The following is a 15,802-nucleotide window of genomic DNA, read 5'->3' on the forward strand; positions in this document are numbered from 1 at the left end:
GCAGTTAGCGGCTCCCCCAGGCTCCGGCGCGGCACCAGAGGCAACAAGCAGGGCACCGGACGACACAGCAAGAGTCCGGCAACAGCAGCAATCGATTTGGGCATGATAGGGAGATCAGGCTGTGTAACAGAGCGCTATGCAGCGGGATCGGGCAGGGAGCCTCCGGGACCTGCGACCGATCACGCCGCCATCTTAGCCATGCCCCCTGGCTGTTATTTTTAAATGGGACATTCCAACTCAATTCTTTAAAACACCATGTCATGTAACTCTGTGAAATTCATTTTTGGACATATTTCTCCATTTTGATCCCAAGGCAAGCTTTTGGAATGGGTGATCACAGTTCTGGGCCTACACTGAGCCTTCTGGTTGACTGGACAATCACACTGCTGATGTTCTCCGCAACATTAGGCTTGGGGCAATATTGGTTTCAATGTTGGATGATACCTGAATAACGACTGGAGGGTGACTGCCCTCCCTTGATATCCCTGCTGAATATCATGTAGTTAATTATACTATCTTAATCATTGCGAGAAGGAGCTTGAGATCACTGGGAGTATATTAGCTTGTTTGGTTTCCTATGTTATAGATTTTAGGCAATGTCTTCCTTATTTATTTATTTATTTATTTATTTATTTATAAAGTTTTATATAACTCGAACTTGATCCCGAAGGATATCAGAGCGCTTTACAATTTAAGGCAAAGGTAACAAATCAGACCCATTCTTACTAGCTTTCTCCTCTTTCTTTAAATCGACGCCAGTCATGGATGAGCGCCCCAAGGTATTTTTCTCTACTTAATCATGTTTAAAGCTTATATTCTGCTTCTTGTACAGCTTCTATGATCCTTTGCTTTTGACTTTGAAATGGGAAACAGCCTTTACAATTAGGTTTTTACCTTGTTGTGCCTTTACCACGCACTTTTTAGCACACATATTTTTATAAGGAATACGCATTTACAACGCATGCCAATACCACACATTTAAGGTAAGTTGGGGTCAGTGGGGGATCTCCCCCCACAAATATATTGTTTTTAAATATAAAATCACTGCATGGTATTGGCATGCGTTGTAAATGCATATTTGTGGTAAAAACATGCGTGCTAAAAAATGCGTGGCAAAGGCAAGCGATGTATTTACCTGCATTGTACCATCCTACAACCCTTTGAAATGAATGGCCTGAAATCAGTGGTGACTTGGGTGTCCAATTGGATGTGATTAATATGCTCTGCGTTATTGACTGGATCTTTTACAGAGAACAGTGAAGGTAGTGGTGGGTGACACTAAAGACGTGGCTAGGTGCTGAACTAGTGTGTTATTTTTCTACCATGTAGTCTTTTCGGGAAAGAATTATGAGTTGCTGATCATTAATTGGGCCTGGTAGATAGTTCGTAGAGAGGTGTTGGGGTTATGCAAGTTGAGCAACTTGAATTTGTTGAAACAGGATAAACTAGGTAGAAGTATCCGAGGTTGTTTGGCTGGCTGGGGTTCCCCTTTTGGTGGTTGGGACAGACTGCTACTGTGTAGTTGACGGTTGTGTGGGGGAATTGAAGGGATATAACTAAGGGGCATATTATCAAGAACGGCGTTAAAAATTATCGCCAGTTTAGCGGCAGAAAACTGCCACTAAAGCGGCGATAATGGGCTTGATAATATGCACTTAAGAATTCCAATAGAAGTCCATGTTCTGGTGCGAACATGGGCTTCTATTAGAATTCTCCAGGGCATATTATCAAGTCCATTATCGCCGCTTTAGCGACAGTTTTCTGCCGCTAAACTGGCGATAATTCGAACGCCGTCCTTGATAATATGCCACTAAGTACTCCATAAATGGGGAATATTTGTCTGATGGTGGTAATAGTGATAAGAAAACAAAGATTTTAATAGAAAAGTGTGCTCCATTACACTATTAAAAGTGGTGGATAGTAGTGATAGAGTGGGTGTAAGAGATAAGGGAACCAGGAAAATGGTGGATCTTTAAGATAAAACAAAGTAGTTAGGCTAACATGCTAGAATGGCAGGCTCAGGAATGTTAAAAGCAGTAGCATGAAAAAGTTGGAAAATCGAGGCGGGGCGTTAAAGTCTGCAGGGCTTGGCTGTTTCATTTAGAGGATGTGGGAGTTACAGGGATTGGGTCGTTTTAGGATGTGATCAGGGCATATTTGTGAGTATGGCCCATTGAACCAAATATGCAAACCTGGGAACTTCAACCTGGTGCTAAGAAAGCAGCCTTTAATCAACAGTAAAAGGCTTGTTAGTGTGTCCTTTACCCTATCCACAAGGATTACGTAACTCAAAATAATACAGAAACAATTTTCAAAAAGTGTTTTAAAATTTTCTGGAAAAGGGAAAAATAAAAATAAGAAAAATATGTGTATTAAGCTTTCCAAAATTCAAAGCCAGCTACCCTGTACTAAAAACATAAATGGCTCTCATTGGCTGACGTCACTGTCTTTACACATAGCACAGCCGGGCAGGTGTTATATTTAGATCTGTGTTGTGGGCGCGGCTGAACCGAAGAAACTTAAGATGATCAGTCACCCTGTGTAATGGAGTAGGAGCCTGAGGGAGGGAAGGAGAGGCATAGATCACTGGCTTAGATTTATCTCACTAGTGACTAAGTGATAAAATATGCTTCTGGAGCACTGTCGCTGCATGACTTCAAAAAGTGGAATTTGGAGTTGTGTTTACTGTATCTAAGGAAAGCAACTTCTGTCAATCACTATTGCTTATGGACAGTCTGCTGGATCGGATGTTTGTCTACCCGAAACTGTTATTAGTGCTTTTCTGAAGAAATCTTAATTTCTGGTGAAAGTTTGATCGGTCACATAACTCGGCTGCAAATACACAGAACCAGGGGTTGAACCAGTCAGTGCAAAAGAGAAGAATCGTTGCATCTCAGCCTATGTGGTTAGCAACATGGAAGTATTGTGCCACAGGGGGCAACATTGAGTCGGTAACACAGAACGATTACACACAGAGACCCACACTTCACCTTCATTCGTAGTACAGCCTGCCTTGACCCACCTCTCCTGTTCACATTCCTGGTGCCTGTTCCTGCAATCTCTTCATCTCTTCTCAAGTATCAGCAACGGTCAGCAAAAGGCTCATAGTCATGTCATATTCAGATTCATTTTAATGATCCTCATTGGAGGTGCAATACCCAACAACACCATACCTGGCTATTTCATCTACTTAGAGGTTGCCAGCTGTTATAAAATCATTTCAGCTCTCGTGTGCTGCACTCCTTACAACAGCCACTGTAGGCAGCATCTGCAATGCATCAAAAAGTTCCATAACATAGGGCCATTTCTGATAAGGGAGCCAAAAGATGTCATGAAACCCCTCTGGGTCTACAACTGACCAAAATCGTGGACCAAGCCAAACCTGTACAGGCTATGGGTATAGATAGGGACTCTCAAATTGTGAGAGACACAACAGGCAATAGTTAGAGTGACCAGTTCTGCCACCTGTGTAGAGGTTACATTACACGAAGAGGAGGCTTCCACTACACCCTCTAAGGTGCAAACGGCATATGCTGCTTTCAAAATCTCTCATTCGTCTTTTAAACAAGCGCAGTTCACAAACAACATATAATCAGGCTCTTTCATAGGGACATCTCAAATATTGAATCTTGGCTCAGTACCCAGTCTGTCCCATCGAGGCAGTCATGGTTGGACAACCTTATGCCCATTCTCAGCTAAGGGATTCAACAAGGCTATGGTAGCTTTGCTGCATGCCTCTTGCATTGTTGATGCCACCAATCGGTCTTCAACATATTGGATCAAAACTGAGTTATACAGCACATTTATGGTCTCGAGATTCTTTTTCAAGATCTTGTTGGAGAGGGGCTCTCTGGATACCCCTTAGGAAGTCAGTACCAGACCCGAACCTTAATTTGGAACCGATTGTCATGGGAACCGAGTGTCTTCATGTAATGGAATGGAAATGAATACTTGGCACTGGTTGATGTCCATGAACTACTCAGTTTAGCAAGGAATCTGCAACAGTATTACAGCAGGATTTGGTACGACAGGGCAACACAGGATAACAATATTATTAATGTTTCATAGGTCCTTGTTTGGTTTCTGTATCCCAGTAATTGGGGAATTACATGGAATCCCTAAAGTTTCCTTTACAATGTCCTACTCTAACATGGATTCAATTACTGGGGTAATTCCAGCCACTGCCTCTGGTAGGAGGTTATATTAAAGCATTCGGGGGAATTCAGAATTCTGTTTATTTGTAATCCTTACTGGCTCAACACCTTTGATCAAGTCAATATCCTGTGAGAAGTAATTCCAGACTTCCTCCTTGACAGGGCCTATAAAGTCTGAAGGCAAGTCCTCTTTAGTCAAAACAGGGAATAACCCAGCAACAGGGTTCTGAGTACTTAATTTAAACTCATCATCTTCATCATGTGTTTGAAGCTTGACTCCATTCGAAGTGCAGCAAATCACAAAGTTAATTTTAATAAAAAGGTCACACTGCCTACCGTACGTTTGGGCGTCAATGGCGAGATCAATCTTCTTTTCCCTATTTTTAGGGGCACCACACAGGGTTGTCCATCGTCACACATCCTTTTTGTTGGCGCAGTTTAACCTCTAGCAACCAGGTCACCTTTATTTCCAAAAGGATATTCGTTTCCATTTAGGTAGACAATGTATATGTCAGAGAACCTCAGGTCAACATCTCTCCTCTAATTAGACAGATCATCTGATTTGGTGGGCATGCAGGGATCTTCATCAATTGGTCTAAATCTATTATATTCGTGCTTACCACTGCAAAGGTTTATTTTGAAACCGATTATTCACTTCAATGGGTGATGGAACCAGTATGTTATCTCGGAATATGGATCAGCTAGAATACTGAGGAACTTTTATTGAGCGAATTACGACAAGTTACTGATTTAACTGGAAGAACCCATGCCGGTCTGGTCCAGACCGCCACTATCGATGGTGGGGAGAATTGCAGTTGCCAAAATTGTAGTTGTCCCCAAGTTCCTCTACCTGTTTATTAACATGCCCATTACTCTCATAGTACATTTTCTCAAACTGCTCTGGTCAAATCGTTTAGCTTTGGTCAGCAAAAAGCCAAGAATGACATGGGAAACAAGGACCCTTCCCTTTGGTCAGGGTGGTATATCTCCCCCTGATGTTGACCTATTCTTTTACTGTGCTCAAGTAGAGTTTGCACACTCCTGTACACCAATCTTTGTCCCAGCCACACTCTGCTGCAGAGTCTGACAATGTAGCTCCAGACCTCTGAGTACTGCTTTGTACCTATCTGGCCTACGATCTTGAGCAGGGAATGACATTATGGCCTACACATCGTGGGTATGGGATAGGCGCCGCCTGCGCTTGTGTGTCCAACTAGATTGCCTCTACGTGCCGAGCATACCGCTGGCCAGGAACCCCATGCTCCCCTCAATGTATGATGACAGCGCCTACCATCAATTAATACAACTGCAGCTCCACACTTTCAGTGACTTCTATCCAGAGGGACAATTTCTCCTTCCACAAAGTATTTTCGATGACCCATTCCATGCAGCCCTAGATGTCCTTGTGCATCATCAGGCTCCACTCTGCCCTGCACACCTTACACAGCCCCTTCCAGAAGGCCCCACCAACCCTCCATGAGCATGAACCTGTTCCCTCATCAACTCATCACCTGCCTATGTGCAACAATGCAGGAGAGCACTCCGTGTGCTTCCTGGGAGCTCAATCTGCCTGCTAGGCGGATATAGAACCTCCTTAAACTATAGAACAGTGGCACAATTTCTGTGCTCAGTCCGGTGCCTTCTCACCAAACACGGACTAACACACTTTACCCTCCTACACAGAATGTATCATACACCTGCCCAACTATATAGGATGGGGCTTTCTGAGGATTCATGTGTCTGAGATGCGCTGCTAACATAGCTACTTTTCTACACCTGCTTGGGATTGCCCAACAGTCATCCAATTTTGAGTGACGTCTACAATGTCAGTGCATCCATCACGGACCATTGCCCTCAGTGATTCCCTCCCAACTGGCACTCTTGGGGTATATGAAAAATGTTCCATATGGGGTACGATGACTGACCACAGTGCTGCCTCTCCTGGCTAAGTGCAGAGTAGCTGTTCATTGGGGCATGAACCCCACTCCCCAACTCAAGCACTAGCTTCAGGACACGGAACACTGGTAGGAACATTTGAGGTATATTGGGAGATGATGCCAAAAAGTTCACAACCCAAAGAGGTTTAGGCCCCCTTTGATCACCTATCTTGCCCTACAAGAATGGACCCCACAGGAAAGCACCTAGTCCCAGGAGGTATGCATAACACACTTACTTGGCTACACCACTATTACTGCACATTCCTGTTTATGCCCACTGTGCGGGAGTTGTCCCATCTATACATGGATTATGAAGTCTTGTGCTCTACTTTATGTGTTGTCAGTTGATCTGTGCTTTAATTTTCCAACACTGATAAATATGCAGTTAACTATGCTGCCGCAAAACCTGTTGTGCTGTAATTAACTTGATATGCACACACTGTGTAAGCTTTTCTCCTCTACCAGTGACGTAATGTTGCTCTATTCTGTAAAAACGAAATAAACAGATTAAAAAAAAAGTTTACACATACCCGTCTCTGCCTAACAGATTACCTAGGCTAGAGTCACATATTACAAGCTGATGGTCCTCTCCAAGGGAATCTATTTATCAAAACTGGAATTACTGTCTGTTTGCAATGTCTACAACTTGAACTTGCTTTCCCACGAGGAGTACATTTGGGATTTCCTCTGTCCATACAGTAGAATGTGTAGCACAAAAGGACACGGGGTGACCATTTACCGCTCCTTCTACATATGGGCCACTATAGTCTACCTCCAATACTGCATCAAGCATAAAATCTTCCTCCCCTCTCAGGCACCATCATTGTGATTGATCAGACCCTGGTTCTCCAAAACTATTGAAGATTAGGAACCGTTGGAAGGTATCAGGGCTCAGGAATGAGTTATGTTGAACTCTGGAACTAGTATCACCTTTAAACCCCAGGCTTTTCCAGTTGTGTTGTGGCATGTAAGGATTAGGATGTCTTTGCATTTGGATATTTGTAGCTGGCATAACAGTCATGATAGGCCCTTCGCCATCAAACTGTATAAGATTTGGATTTGATCTGCCCTCGTGCTTTCAATTACCCAATTTATTGCAATAAAGGCAAGGCGTCCTGAATGGGACACCATTCCCACCCTGCATCATCTGACCCCCATCTCTATATCCAGCTCCTTGCATTCCATTATCACCGATAGAACTATAGCCAGAATTTGCTGGGTATGGCCCATCTGAAATCCCTTCTGAGCTAACTTCGCCTGAGCCATAGTGAATTTCACCTTCATTTTCTTTTGCCCTGCTTCCAAATCATCACTGCAATATTTTCGTATGGTAGACTTTCATATAAAGGCTTGGACTGCCAACAAATCACATTCTGCTGGATGTGTGAACGAATCTCAGAACGTAACCTGAGAGCAAACAATCACACAAAATTATTGAGATTTCCTCTCTCTGGATTTTCTAGGCCAATATTGTGACAAAAGACCTGCCTCAGCCTTTTGTAATAGGCATGCACTGACACTTTGGATCATTGCATAGTCCTTGAGATATTTAACCAATTGTTTTTTTTTGATTGAGGAATCTTAGTTTTCAAAAAGTTAACCACTTGGTGATACTTTTCCACGATTACAGTGGACCGGGCATGTGTCATCCCTTGGCGGCTCTGCAGTTGCCTGCTGACGCTACCTTACACTCAGCCCACAAATCATTGGGGATCACTATATCAAAGAAGATGTTCAAATCCTCTCAAAGCACCTTTGAAATCTTTGCAAACCTGTCAACCTGGGTATACCAGAGATCAGTACTCTCTCTCAACTGTAGAAATTGGTTTGAAATTTGTTTGCAAATGTCAAAATGTCACCACAACCCCAATGCACATGCACATAGGCTCCTGCATGTACTTTTCTAAAAGGGTACATTTTGACCTCAGAATCTCTCTGACTCTCAACCCCTCTGTTCCCTTTTCATTGTCTTTCTCTTTCTTTTTCTGGGTGTTGTTCCGCAATTGAATGTTACTGAGTAGGGGAAATGGGCCAGCTTTGATTATTTTTTTATTGTAAAATATGCCCAATAATGACAGAGATGTAAGTTGTAGTTTGGATAGGCATAAGGTCCAGTATGGTGTGGAAGAACTTGCACCAGTGGACAACCATGATTAAAACACATTAGCACCACCTTCTAAAAAGTTGTAGCAGGTCCATACCAGAGCTGACGCCTGACCAAACTAAATCTTACGACTGTGCCATTTTTGGGCACATTTTACCAGTTAAAATTAGTCAGTTCTGGTCAATTATGTCAACCCACCAAGAATGACACATCTTAGGGGACCTCAGATTTCACCAATGCAATTAGCCCTGAGGATGGTCTCATGTACCTAATGTTATAGAAACCGAAAGGTTGACACAGATCCACTATGTCTCTGTAATTTATTTACCGTAAAAAAATAATTCTACAGCTCATGGGTAAGTTCTTCTGATTGTTTATTGAGAGTGGAGTGGACATATATTTGCCTCACATATGGTTATTGTAACAACATGGACAAATCAAACACTGGACATATGTGTGACTGATTGTTTTTTTCTTTGTACCACTAGTAATGTATGTTATACTGTAACACACATAAAGTGAATGCAATATCTTTATTTTTGTATGCCTCTTTTTCATTCATTGTTTTGTTCATGATTTATTTTGTTAATCCAGTACAATTGATTTGTGTGTTTGCTTTAATACGGTTAAACAATTAATTGTGTTGAATTTTTATGATTTGATTTAATGCGTTATATATTATAGTCCCCTAAACATCTGGAATACGTGTTCTCCATTGTATGAATGGTGCCCTTGTTGACAATTGACTTCAGTTCACCTGTGCACTCAAGACCTCATATTGAGCTGGTCTAGGTGGGGGCTTCATTTTGTACAACACTCACCTCTGATTATCAATTATTTTCAGATTTAAAGTACTAAGTGGGGAGGAAATTTACAGACCCTTTGATTGTTGTGATCTTATTATATTGTTTAAGCCAAATACACATGTCTAAACTGACATTGGTTGTCGTGTAATGATCATGCTTACCCTCAGTATTGGCTTCTTCGCCTTCTCAGACAGGTATCTTCCATCATCCCTAATTAAAAAGCCCCTAATTTCTTGAACAGTATCATCTATTTTCTATATTTGCTACAAACCGCATTCAATTAAATGTCAATTGAAATTAAGAGCGGTTCTCAGCAAATCACAACAATACCCAACAACACTAACTTCCAATCTCTTTGGAACCAATTCTAACTATCTACTTCTCTGGGAGAACTATCCTCTGCTATCATCTTGACTTGATAGCGGGAGAGATAATGATGGTGTTTGCACTGCTCAAACATGGAACTCAGCTCTGTCCAATAGGATGGACCTTTACCTCAAGTTGATGATAAAATCATAAATTCAGCCATATACCAATGACAGTGAGGCAGTATTTTCGCCACAGGAACTACAGAGAGGAGTATGTTTGCAACCATGAGGTATATTAACAAATTAAAAATTACAGTTTCAAAACAGCAAGCATATATTAATACAGCATGTATGAATATGAACCAGGCAGTTCAATTGATCAAATGCAAGTACACATTATAAAAGACAGTATATGGAAAGTGGGCTGAACTTCCATTCCCATAAAGCGAAACTCTATAATGATAAGGTTGGGAGTAAACCGTACAATTTGAAAAAGCTGGTGCCATCAAATATAACATAAGTACTTGTAAAGCACATGTTCACCCCCATCAGGGCATCTTGGCGCTGAATAACAGATGTTTATTGTTACTCAACGGTACTCACATTATTGACCTCAGATGGATAAAAGGCTGAGTGGACCCGTCGGGATTTGAACCTGTGACCATGAGGTCGAACACAGGGCCCTGCAATGGAAGCATTAGTCTACTGAGCCACCAGACTAGGCACAATGATAGAACCAAATTAAGGTTACAATTGGCATTGTAGTTGTAAAATGTATTTATATACCGTATACTACCCCAGACAAGGCGTTACAATGCTTTGTGGTGAGTAGCATGCTATACTAGAGCCCAAGGCTAGAGATTAATAGTTAGTAGATTAGTTATATATTTTTCTCATTCCATTATGCATTAGTTGTCTTAGGTTTACTCTCTTGATTTCTTGTATGTTTAGTAGAGTTTACAGTAGGAATAGAAGGGTGGGAATAGATTTGAAAGGGGGTGTAGTGAGTTGTTTTTGTAAGTAATGGTCGTGGGTAAGAAATAAGGTGAACTTTGTGAAGAAAATATGTTTGGGGCTTCATAGTAATTAGAAAGGTTTAGGATGGGTCATAGAGAGGAGGGATTGGAAAAAGGTTTAAAGAAGGATTTGTTTTAGAATTAAAAAAACGAAATTAACATAAATATATGCATATGCACACAAAATTCGGTAGGGTTGTATTGGCTGAAGAGAACCTCTTGATATAAATACCCATATGTGCACAGAAGCAGTAATATTTAATATGGTCTGATGTGCATAGAAATCTTGTGGTGAGGTGTGCAAGTGGTGTCATGATATTTCTTAGCGTTTTGATAGCAGACATTCTATATATGCTCCAACATATACACAGAAGCAGCAATTATGAACTTGTCCAATGTATACGTTTCTTGTGGTGTAGTACACATTTTTCTCCTAATATGAATGTATCTGCTTGTAAAAGTAAGCATAGGACAATAACACTTGAATAACAACAACTTCATGTCTATACCATGAGAGGAATAGTTGGTTATGTCTGAGTATACTGTACTGGTATGCTGTTGTGTTGTAAATATAGTTTTCATGTGGGGGAAGAGCCAGCTTTTGAATAATATTCTGAAGCTGAGATGGTTGTCGGCGGATCTTATGTGTGTGGGTATTGAATTTCATAGTTTGGATGCTTGAACAGAGGAAGATGTTCCACCTATGGTTTTTCCCCTATATGTAGGAAAATGGAGGCAGGGAGCCATTCTTGAGTGAAGATTCCTTTGTTGGACTGATTTGTTGATTTTCTTTCTGATGAAGAGTGGTCATTTGCCATTTATTGCTTTGTGTGTAGACTTCTATGACCATTGCGCGCTGCTGTACTCACTGCTGCATTGCTGCTGATTTTAAAGAAAACTTATTCACTTATTGCGCGCTCGCGCTGTTGCTCTCGGCGCTATTTCGCTCTAGCCCTCATTTTAGCACCATTCTTCCCCTCTTACCTGCACCTTAAATTGTGACCCCATTCCGCACTTTGCGGGAACTTCGACCGTGTCAGGGCACTCAGGGCTCTCGGGGACATCGCGTAGCGGTTTGGTAGCCTCCATCTCGGGTGAGTGAGGGAACCAGGAAGTGCCGAATTGCTGGCGCCATCTTGGTTGGGGGGTATAGTGATCGCTGTACAGGACTCCTGCGCCTACGGCTATAAATGATGACCGCCCCTAAAGCGCGCAGCGTAGGCGCACAGCGGGAGCGTCGGCGGAGCGCCGGAGGTGCGCCAGAGGTAAGCCCATTTGCGCCCTTTCGCCCACGGAACGCGCCGGGCGCCAAAAATATTACCTCTCGGAACCCAGAGGTTCCTCCTATCTCTTACTCCTTCGATGAACTCTTATGTCTCAACCCGGCACATTCATTTAAATCTCGTAAGCGACTGACGGGAGTTTAACAACTGTTTCTGGTGCGCACAGCGCAGTGAGAGTTATGGCAGGATCAGCGGAGAGCAGGTACGGGCAACAAAGAGGTTTAGTAATGCAGCAGCAAGCTGACTCGGTTAGAGTAAAGAAGTAATAAGAATGTGAATAAGTAATGGGAGGTGAGCAAATGTAGAAAACGGAAATCTTTCTGAAAGCGGCATAGGGGAAATAACCGGATATAAGAACACTGAACAAACCCGACCTAAGGCGAACGTTGAGAAAATGTTTAACTATAGTTTCATCGAGCAAAAGAGTCAGTTGAGAGAGGTGGAATGAAAGGGGTTTCTTTTGGGGTACGAAGCATTTTGGATGCATTTAGAAAAGAGAATTGTAGCACAGAGGGTTTACTACGAGAGTCTGACTGTTGCATTTTTTGCACATGATAAATTCACTGTTTTTGACAAATGTATTAAGCATGCATATATTTGAGTTATGCGTAAAGCTAATTGATATTCTGTAACTATTGTTTCGCAGTTTCCCCTGACGAAGGGCAAATGTCTTGCCCGAAATGCATTGGGTCTGAATAAAGAACTGCTCCTCGGAACTACTATTTGCTTTTTTATTATCGTTTTCCGGAAAAGAGGCTCGGATGGGCACACGTGAGAATGAGAAGCTTGATAAAAACGCAATTTGCGCAATATGTGGTCTTGGAATGAGACGAACAGGAAAGAAAATGAAAGAAAAAAAGAAAAAATGTTGTTTAAAATTGAAATAAGCGGTTTGACATTAACATACCTTAAAGTGGTATATGGACATGGGACTAGTACCCCACGCAGCAGTGCAGCTGGGAGTGGAGCGTGACTGTAGCGCTCCCCATAACATGTTGATATTATGTTGCACTGAGGGCGATGCACAATTCCAGTCTTGCACGCAACTTTTTGAAGCGAAATAAAATGGATTACAATGGGTCTAACATGGTGTGCAGACCATCCTCATTCATGTTTAAATTTAAATTCGCCCCACGTTGGTTATTGCACCCAATCGAATAATGATGAAAATGTACAACTTTTGAAACATCTAAGTATCCACATACTGAGAACATCAAGTTCCTAGCAGCAGAAGCGGATATACTGTGATTCTAATTAGCGATAGACATGTGTTTATATAAAGTTCATAAAATTGTTGCAATTGTATAGCCATAGGAATCTCTCCTTGACTTTCGATTGATGTGTTTTTACGTATGGTATATAAGTCACAAGAGCACTATGGGAGCTGTAGTTAAAGGGAGTTGTAGGCAGCTGGGTGATTAATTTATGCACGTAGTAGGGGGTGGAGCACATTCATTTAAATCTCGTAAGCGACTGACGGGAGTTTAACAACTGTTTCTGGTGCGCACAGCGCAGTGAGAGTTATGGCAGGATCAGCGGAGAGCAGGTACGGGCAACAAAGAGGTTTAGTAATGCAGCAGCAAGCTGACTCGGTTAGAGTAAAGAAGTAATAAGAATGTGAATAAGTAATGGGAGGTGAGCAAATGTAGAAAACGGAAATCTTTCTGAAAGCGGCATAGGGGAAATAACCGGATATAAGAACACTGAACAAACCCGACCTAAGGCGAACGTTGAGAAAATGTTTAACTATAGTTTCATCGAGCAAAAGAGTCAGTTGAGAGAGGTGGAATGAAAGGGGTTTCTTTTGGGGTACGAAGCATTTTGGATGCATTTAGAAAAGAGAATTGTAGCACAGAGGGTTTACTACGAGAGTCTGACTGTTGCATTTTTTGCACATGATAAATTCACTGTTTTTGACAAATGTATTAAGCATGCATATATTTGAGTTATGCGTAAAGCTAATTGATATTCTGTAACTATTGTTTCGCAGTTTCCCCTGACGAAGGGCAAATGTCTTGCCCGAAATGCATTGGGTCTGAATAAAGAACTGCTCCTCGGAACTACTATTTGCTTTTTTATTATCGTTTTCCGGAAAAGAGGCTCGGATGGGCACACGTGAGAATGAGAAGCTTGATAAAAACGCAATTTGCGCAATATGTGGTCTTGGAATGAGACGAACAGGAAAGAAAATGAAAGAAAAAAAGAAAAAATGTTGTTTAAAATTGAAATAAGCGGTTTGACATTAACATACCTTAAAGTGGTATATGGACATGGGACTAGTACCCCACGCAGCAGTGCAGCTGGGAGTGGAGCGTGACTGTAGCGCTCCCCATAACATGTCAACCCGGGTTCTGCCAGTAATCAAAAGGATAACTCCCCCAGTAAACATCCAGCTCTCATGTCCTGTGGGCTGTTGAACGTGCGCTCACTCGTCAAGCATTGTGATGAGATCGCGTTACTTATCGAGTCCCACCATCTTGACGTTCTCTTCATGACAGAGACGTGGACAACATCGTCCAGTTCAGTGGAACTTGGAACTGCCTGCCCCCCGGGCTTTAAAATAATGCATAATCCTAGGGTGGGAGGCAGAGGAGGTGGAACTGGTATAATCTTTAGACAAACTCTACACCTCACTCAGCTCAGCGTCAAGGCAATTGCCGGGTGTGAAACACTGGGTTTTTCCATCAAGGACCTTGGAGGTGTACTACTTATGGGTCTATTATGTTATAGACCCCCGGCTAGTCCATTATCGGCCGTTCCTGAGCTCATAGATTTAATATATGATCTCTCACATTCCCACACAAAGCTGATGGTGTTGGGGGATTTTAACCTGTGGTCGGAAGGATCAACCAAGTCGGCCCACGAAGAGCTGGTACAAGCTTGTCGCAATATTGAGCTTGAACAACTAGTACTCTCCAAAACCCATTCAAAAGGCCATATTCTTGATTTACTCTTTTCTGATGCGGGTCGCACTTCAATACTTGGCGTCCTGCCCCAGTGCTGGACGGACCACGCTCTTGTTCAGTTCTCCCTCTCGTGTTCCAGCGCCTTCTTAAAGAAAGCGAGTGCAGCGGGTACTAGAATGGGGAGACAATGGTCCAAACTCCTCAAACAAACCATTCTGCCTTCTCTGCTGCCTGGGGGCTTTGCACTGGGAGCGAATGTTGATGAGAGTTATGAGACTTTTTGTCAGCAAATCTCTACTTCCCTGGACTCCTTGGCTCCCCTGCGTAAAATCAAAGATAGGACTAATCCCGCCATGCCATGGTACTTGGAAGAACTCCGGCAGCTTAAGCTCCAATGCAAACAAGCGGAGCGGACCTGGATTGGAGTTCTGGACTTTTTGGTTCCGTCCAGAGGTGTCAGGGTACAACACCCAAAGACCCCGGAGTCCCACCTGCCTTGGTGCACAAATGAACAGAAACACGGGCTTCTCGATGGTGGCGTCAAAGACCAAAGGTTTATTACTGCAGGGATACAGAAGTCACAGAATCTACACACGGGCAGAATCTAGGAGACTGTTCGATTTGTACATTGAGGGTTGCTCCTTATATACCAAAAATTGTGCTCTAGGCAAATATTTCACATGTCGGTACATTCCCAAACCTTTTGTGTCTCTAAACAATAAATATTTGGCGTTACACAGGAACTGTCGATAATATCTGATACCAAACATCACGAAGAGGGGTTCCCACCAGTCCATCACAATCCCTTGTCAATATTGCATTCAAGACCCGGACCGCCTCATCGTAAAGTTCGTTACCTCCCCCTAATAAAGGCCCAGAAGGAAAAGGAGCAGAGCCAGGTGCAGAAGATAGAAAACGGGATAAGAGATGTTTGTGGGTTGTAAATGGGCAAGGCTACCGGCTTCGGCCGCCTAATCATGATCAGGTACAATGGACAGGAAAACCAGTTCAGGTGGGCTGGCCTTGGGCAGAGGAGGCAGCCTTTGTCGAGTCATGCAGCTTCAGCGTGATCTGGTTTAAGGTGCACGTGTCATGTAAGAGGTGAATCTCCGGCTAAGGCTACGTGTCTTTAATCAAAGTGAAGTGAATGAAATGATCAGAGGCTATTGCATATGTGAGGGCAAGGAACCACAAAAATGGCGGCCACGATCTAAGATGGATGCCGTGTGTATATCAGAAATGTGTCAGTGGAAGGAGTGCTCTTGCTCGTAGCGTAGCGAAAACACTA

This window comes from Lissotriton vulgaris, chromosome 10, assembly GCF_964263255.1.
Source record: "Lissotriton vulgaris chromosome 10, aLisVul1.2, whole genome shotgun sequence".
Lineage (NCBI taxonomy): Eukaryota > Metazoa > Chordata > Amphibia > Caudata > Salamandridae > Lissotriton > Lissotriton vulgaris.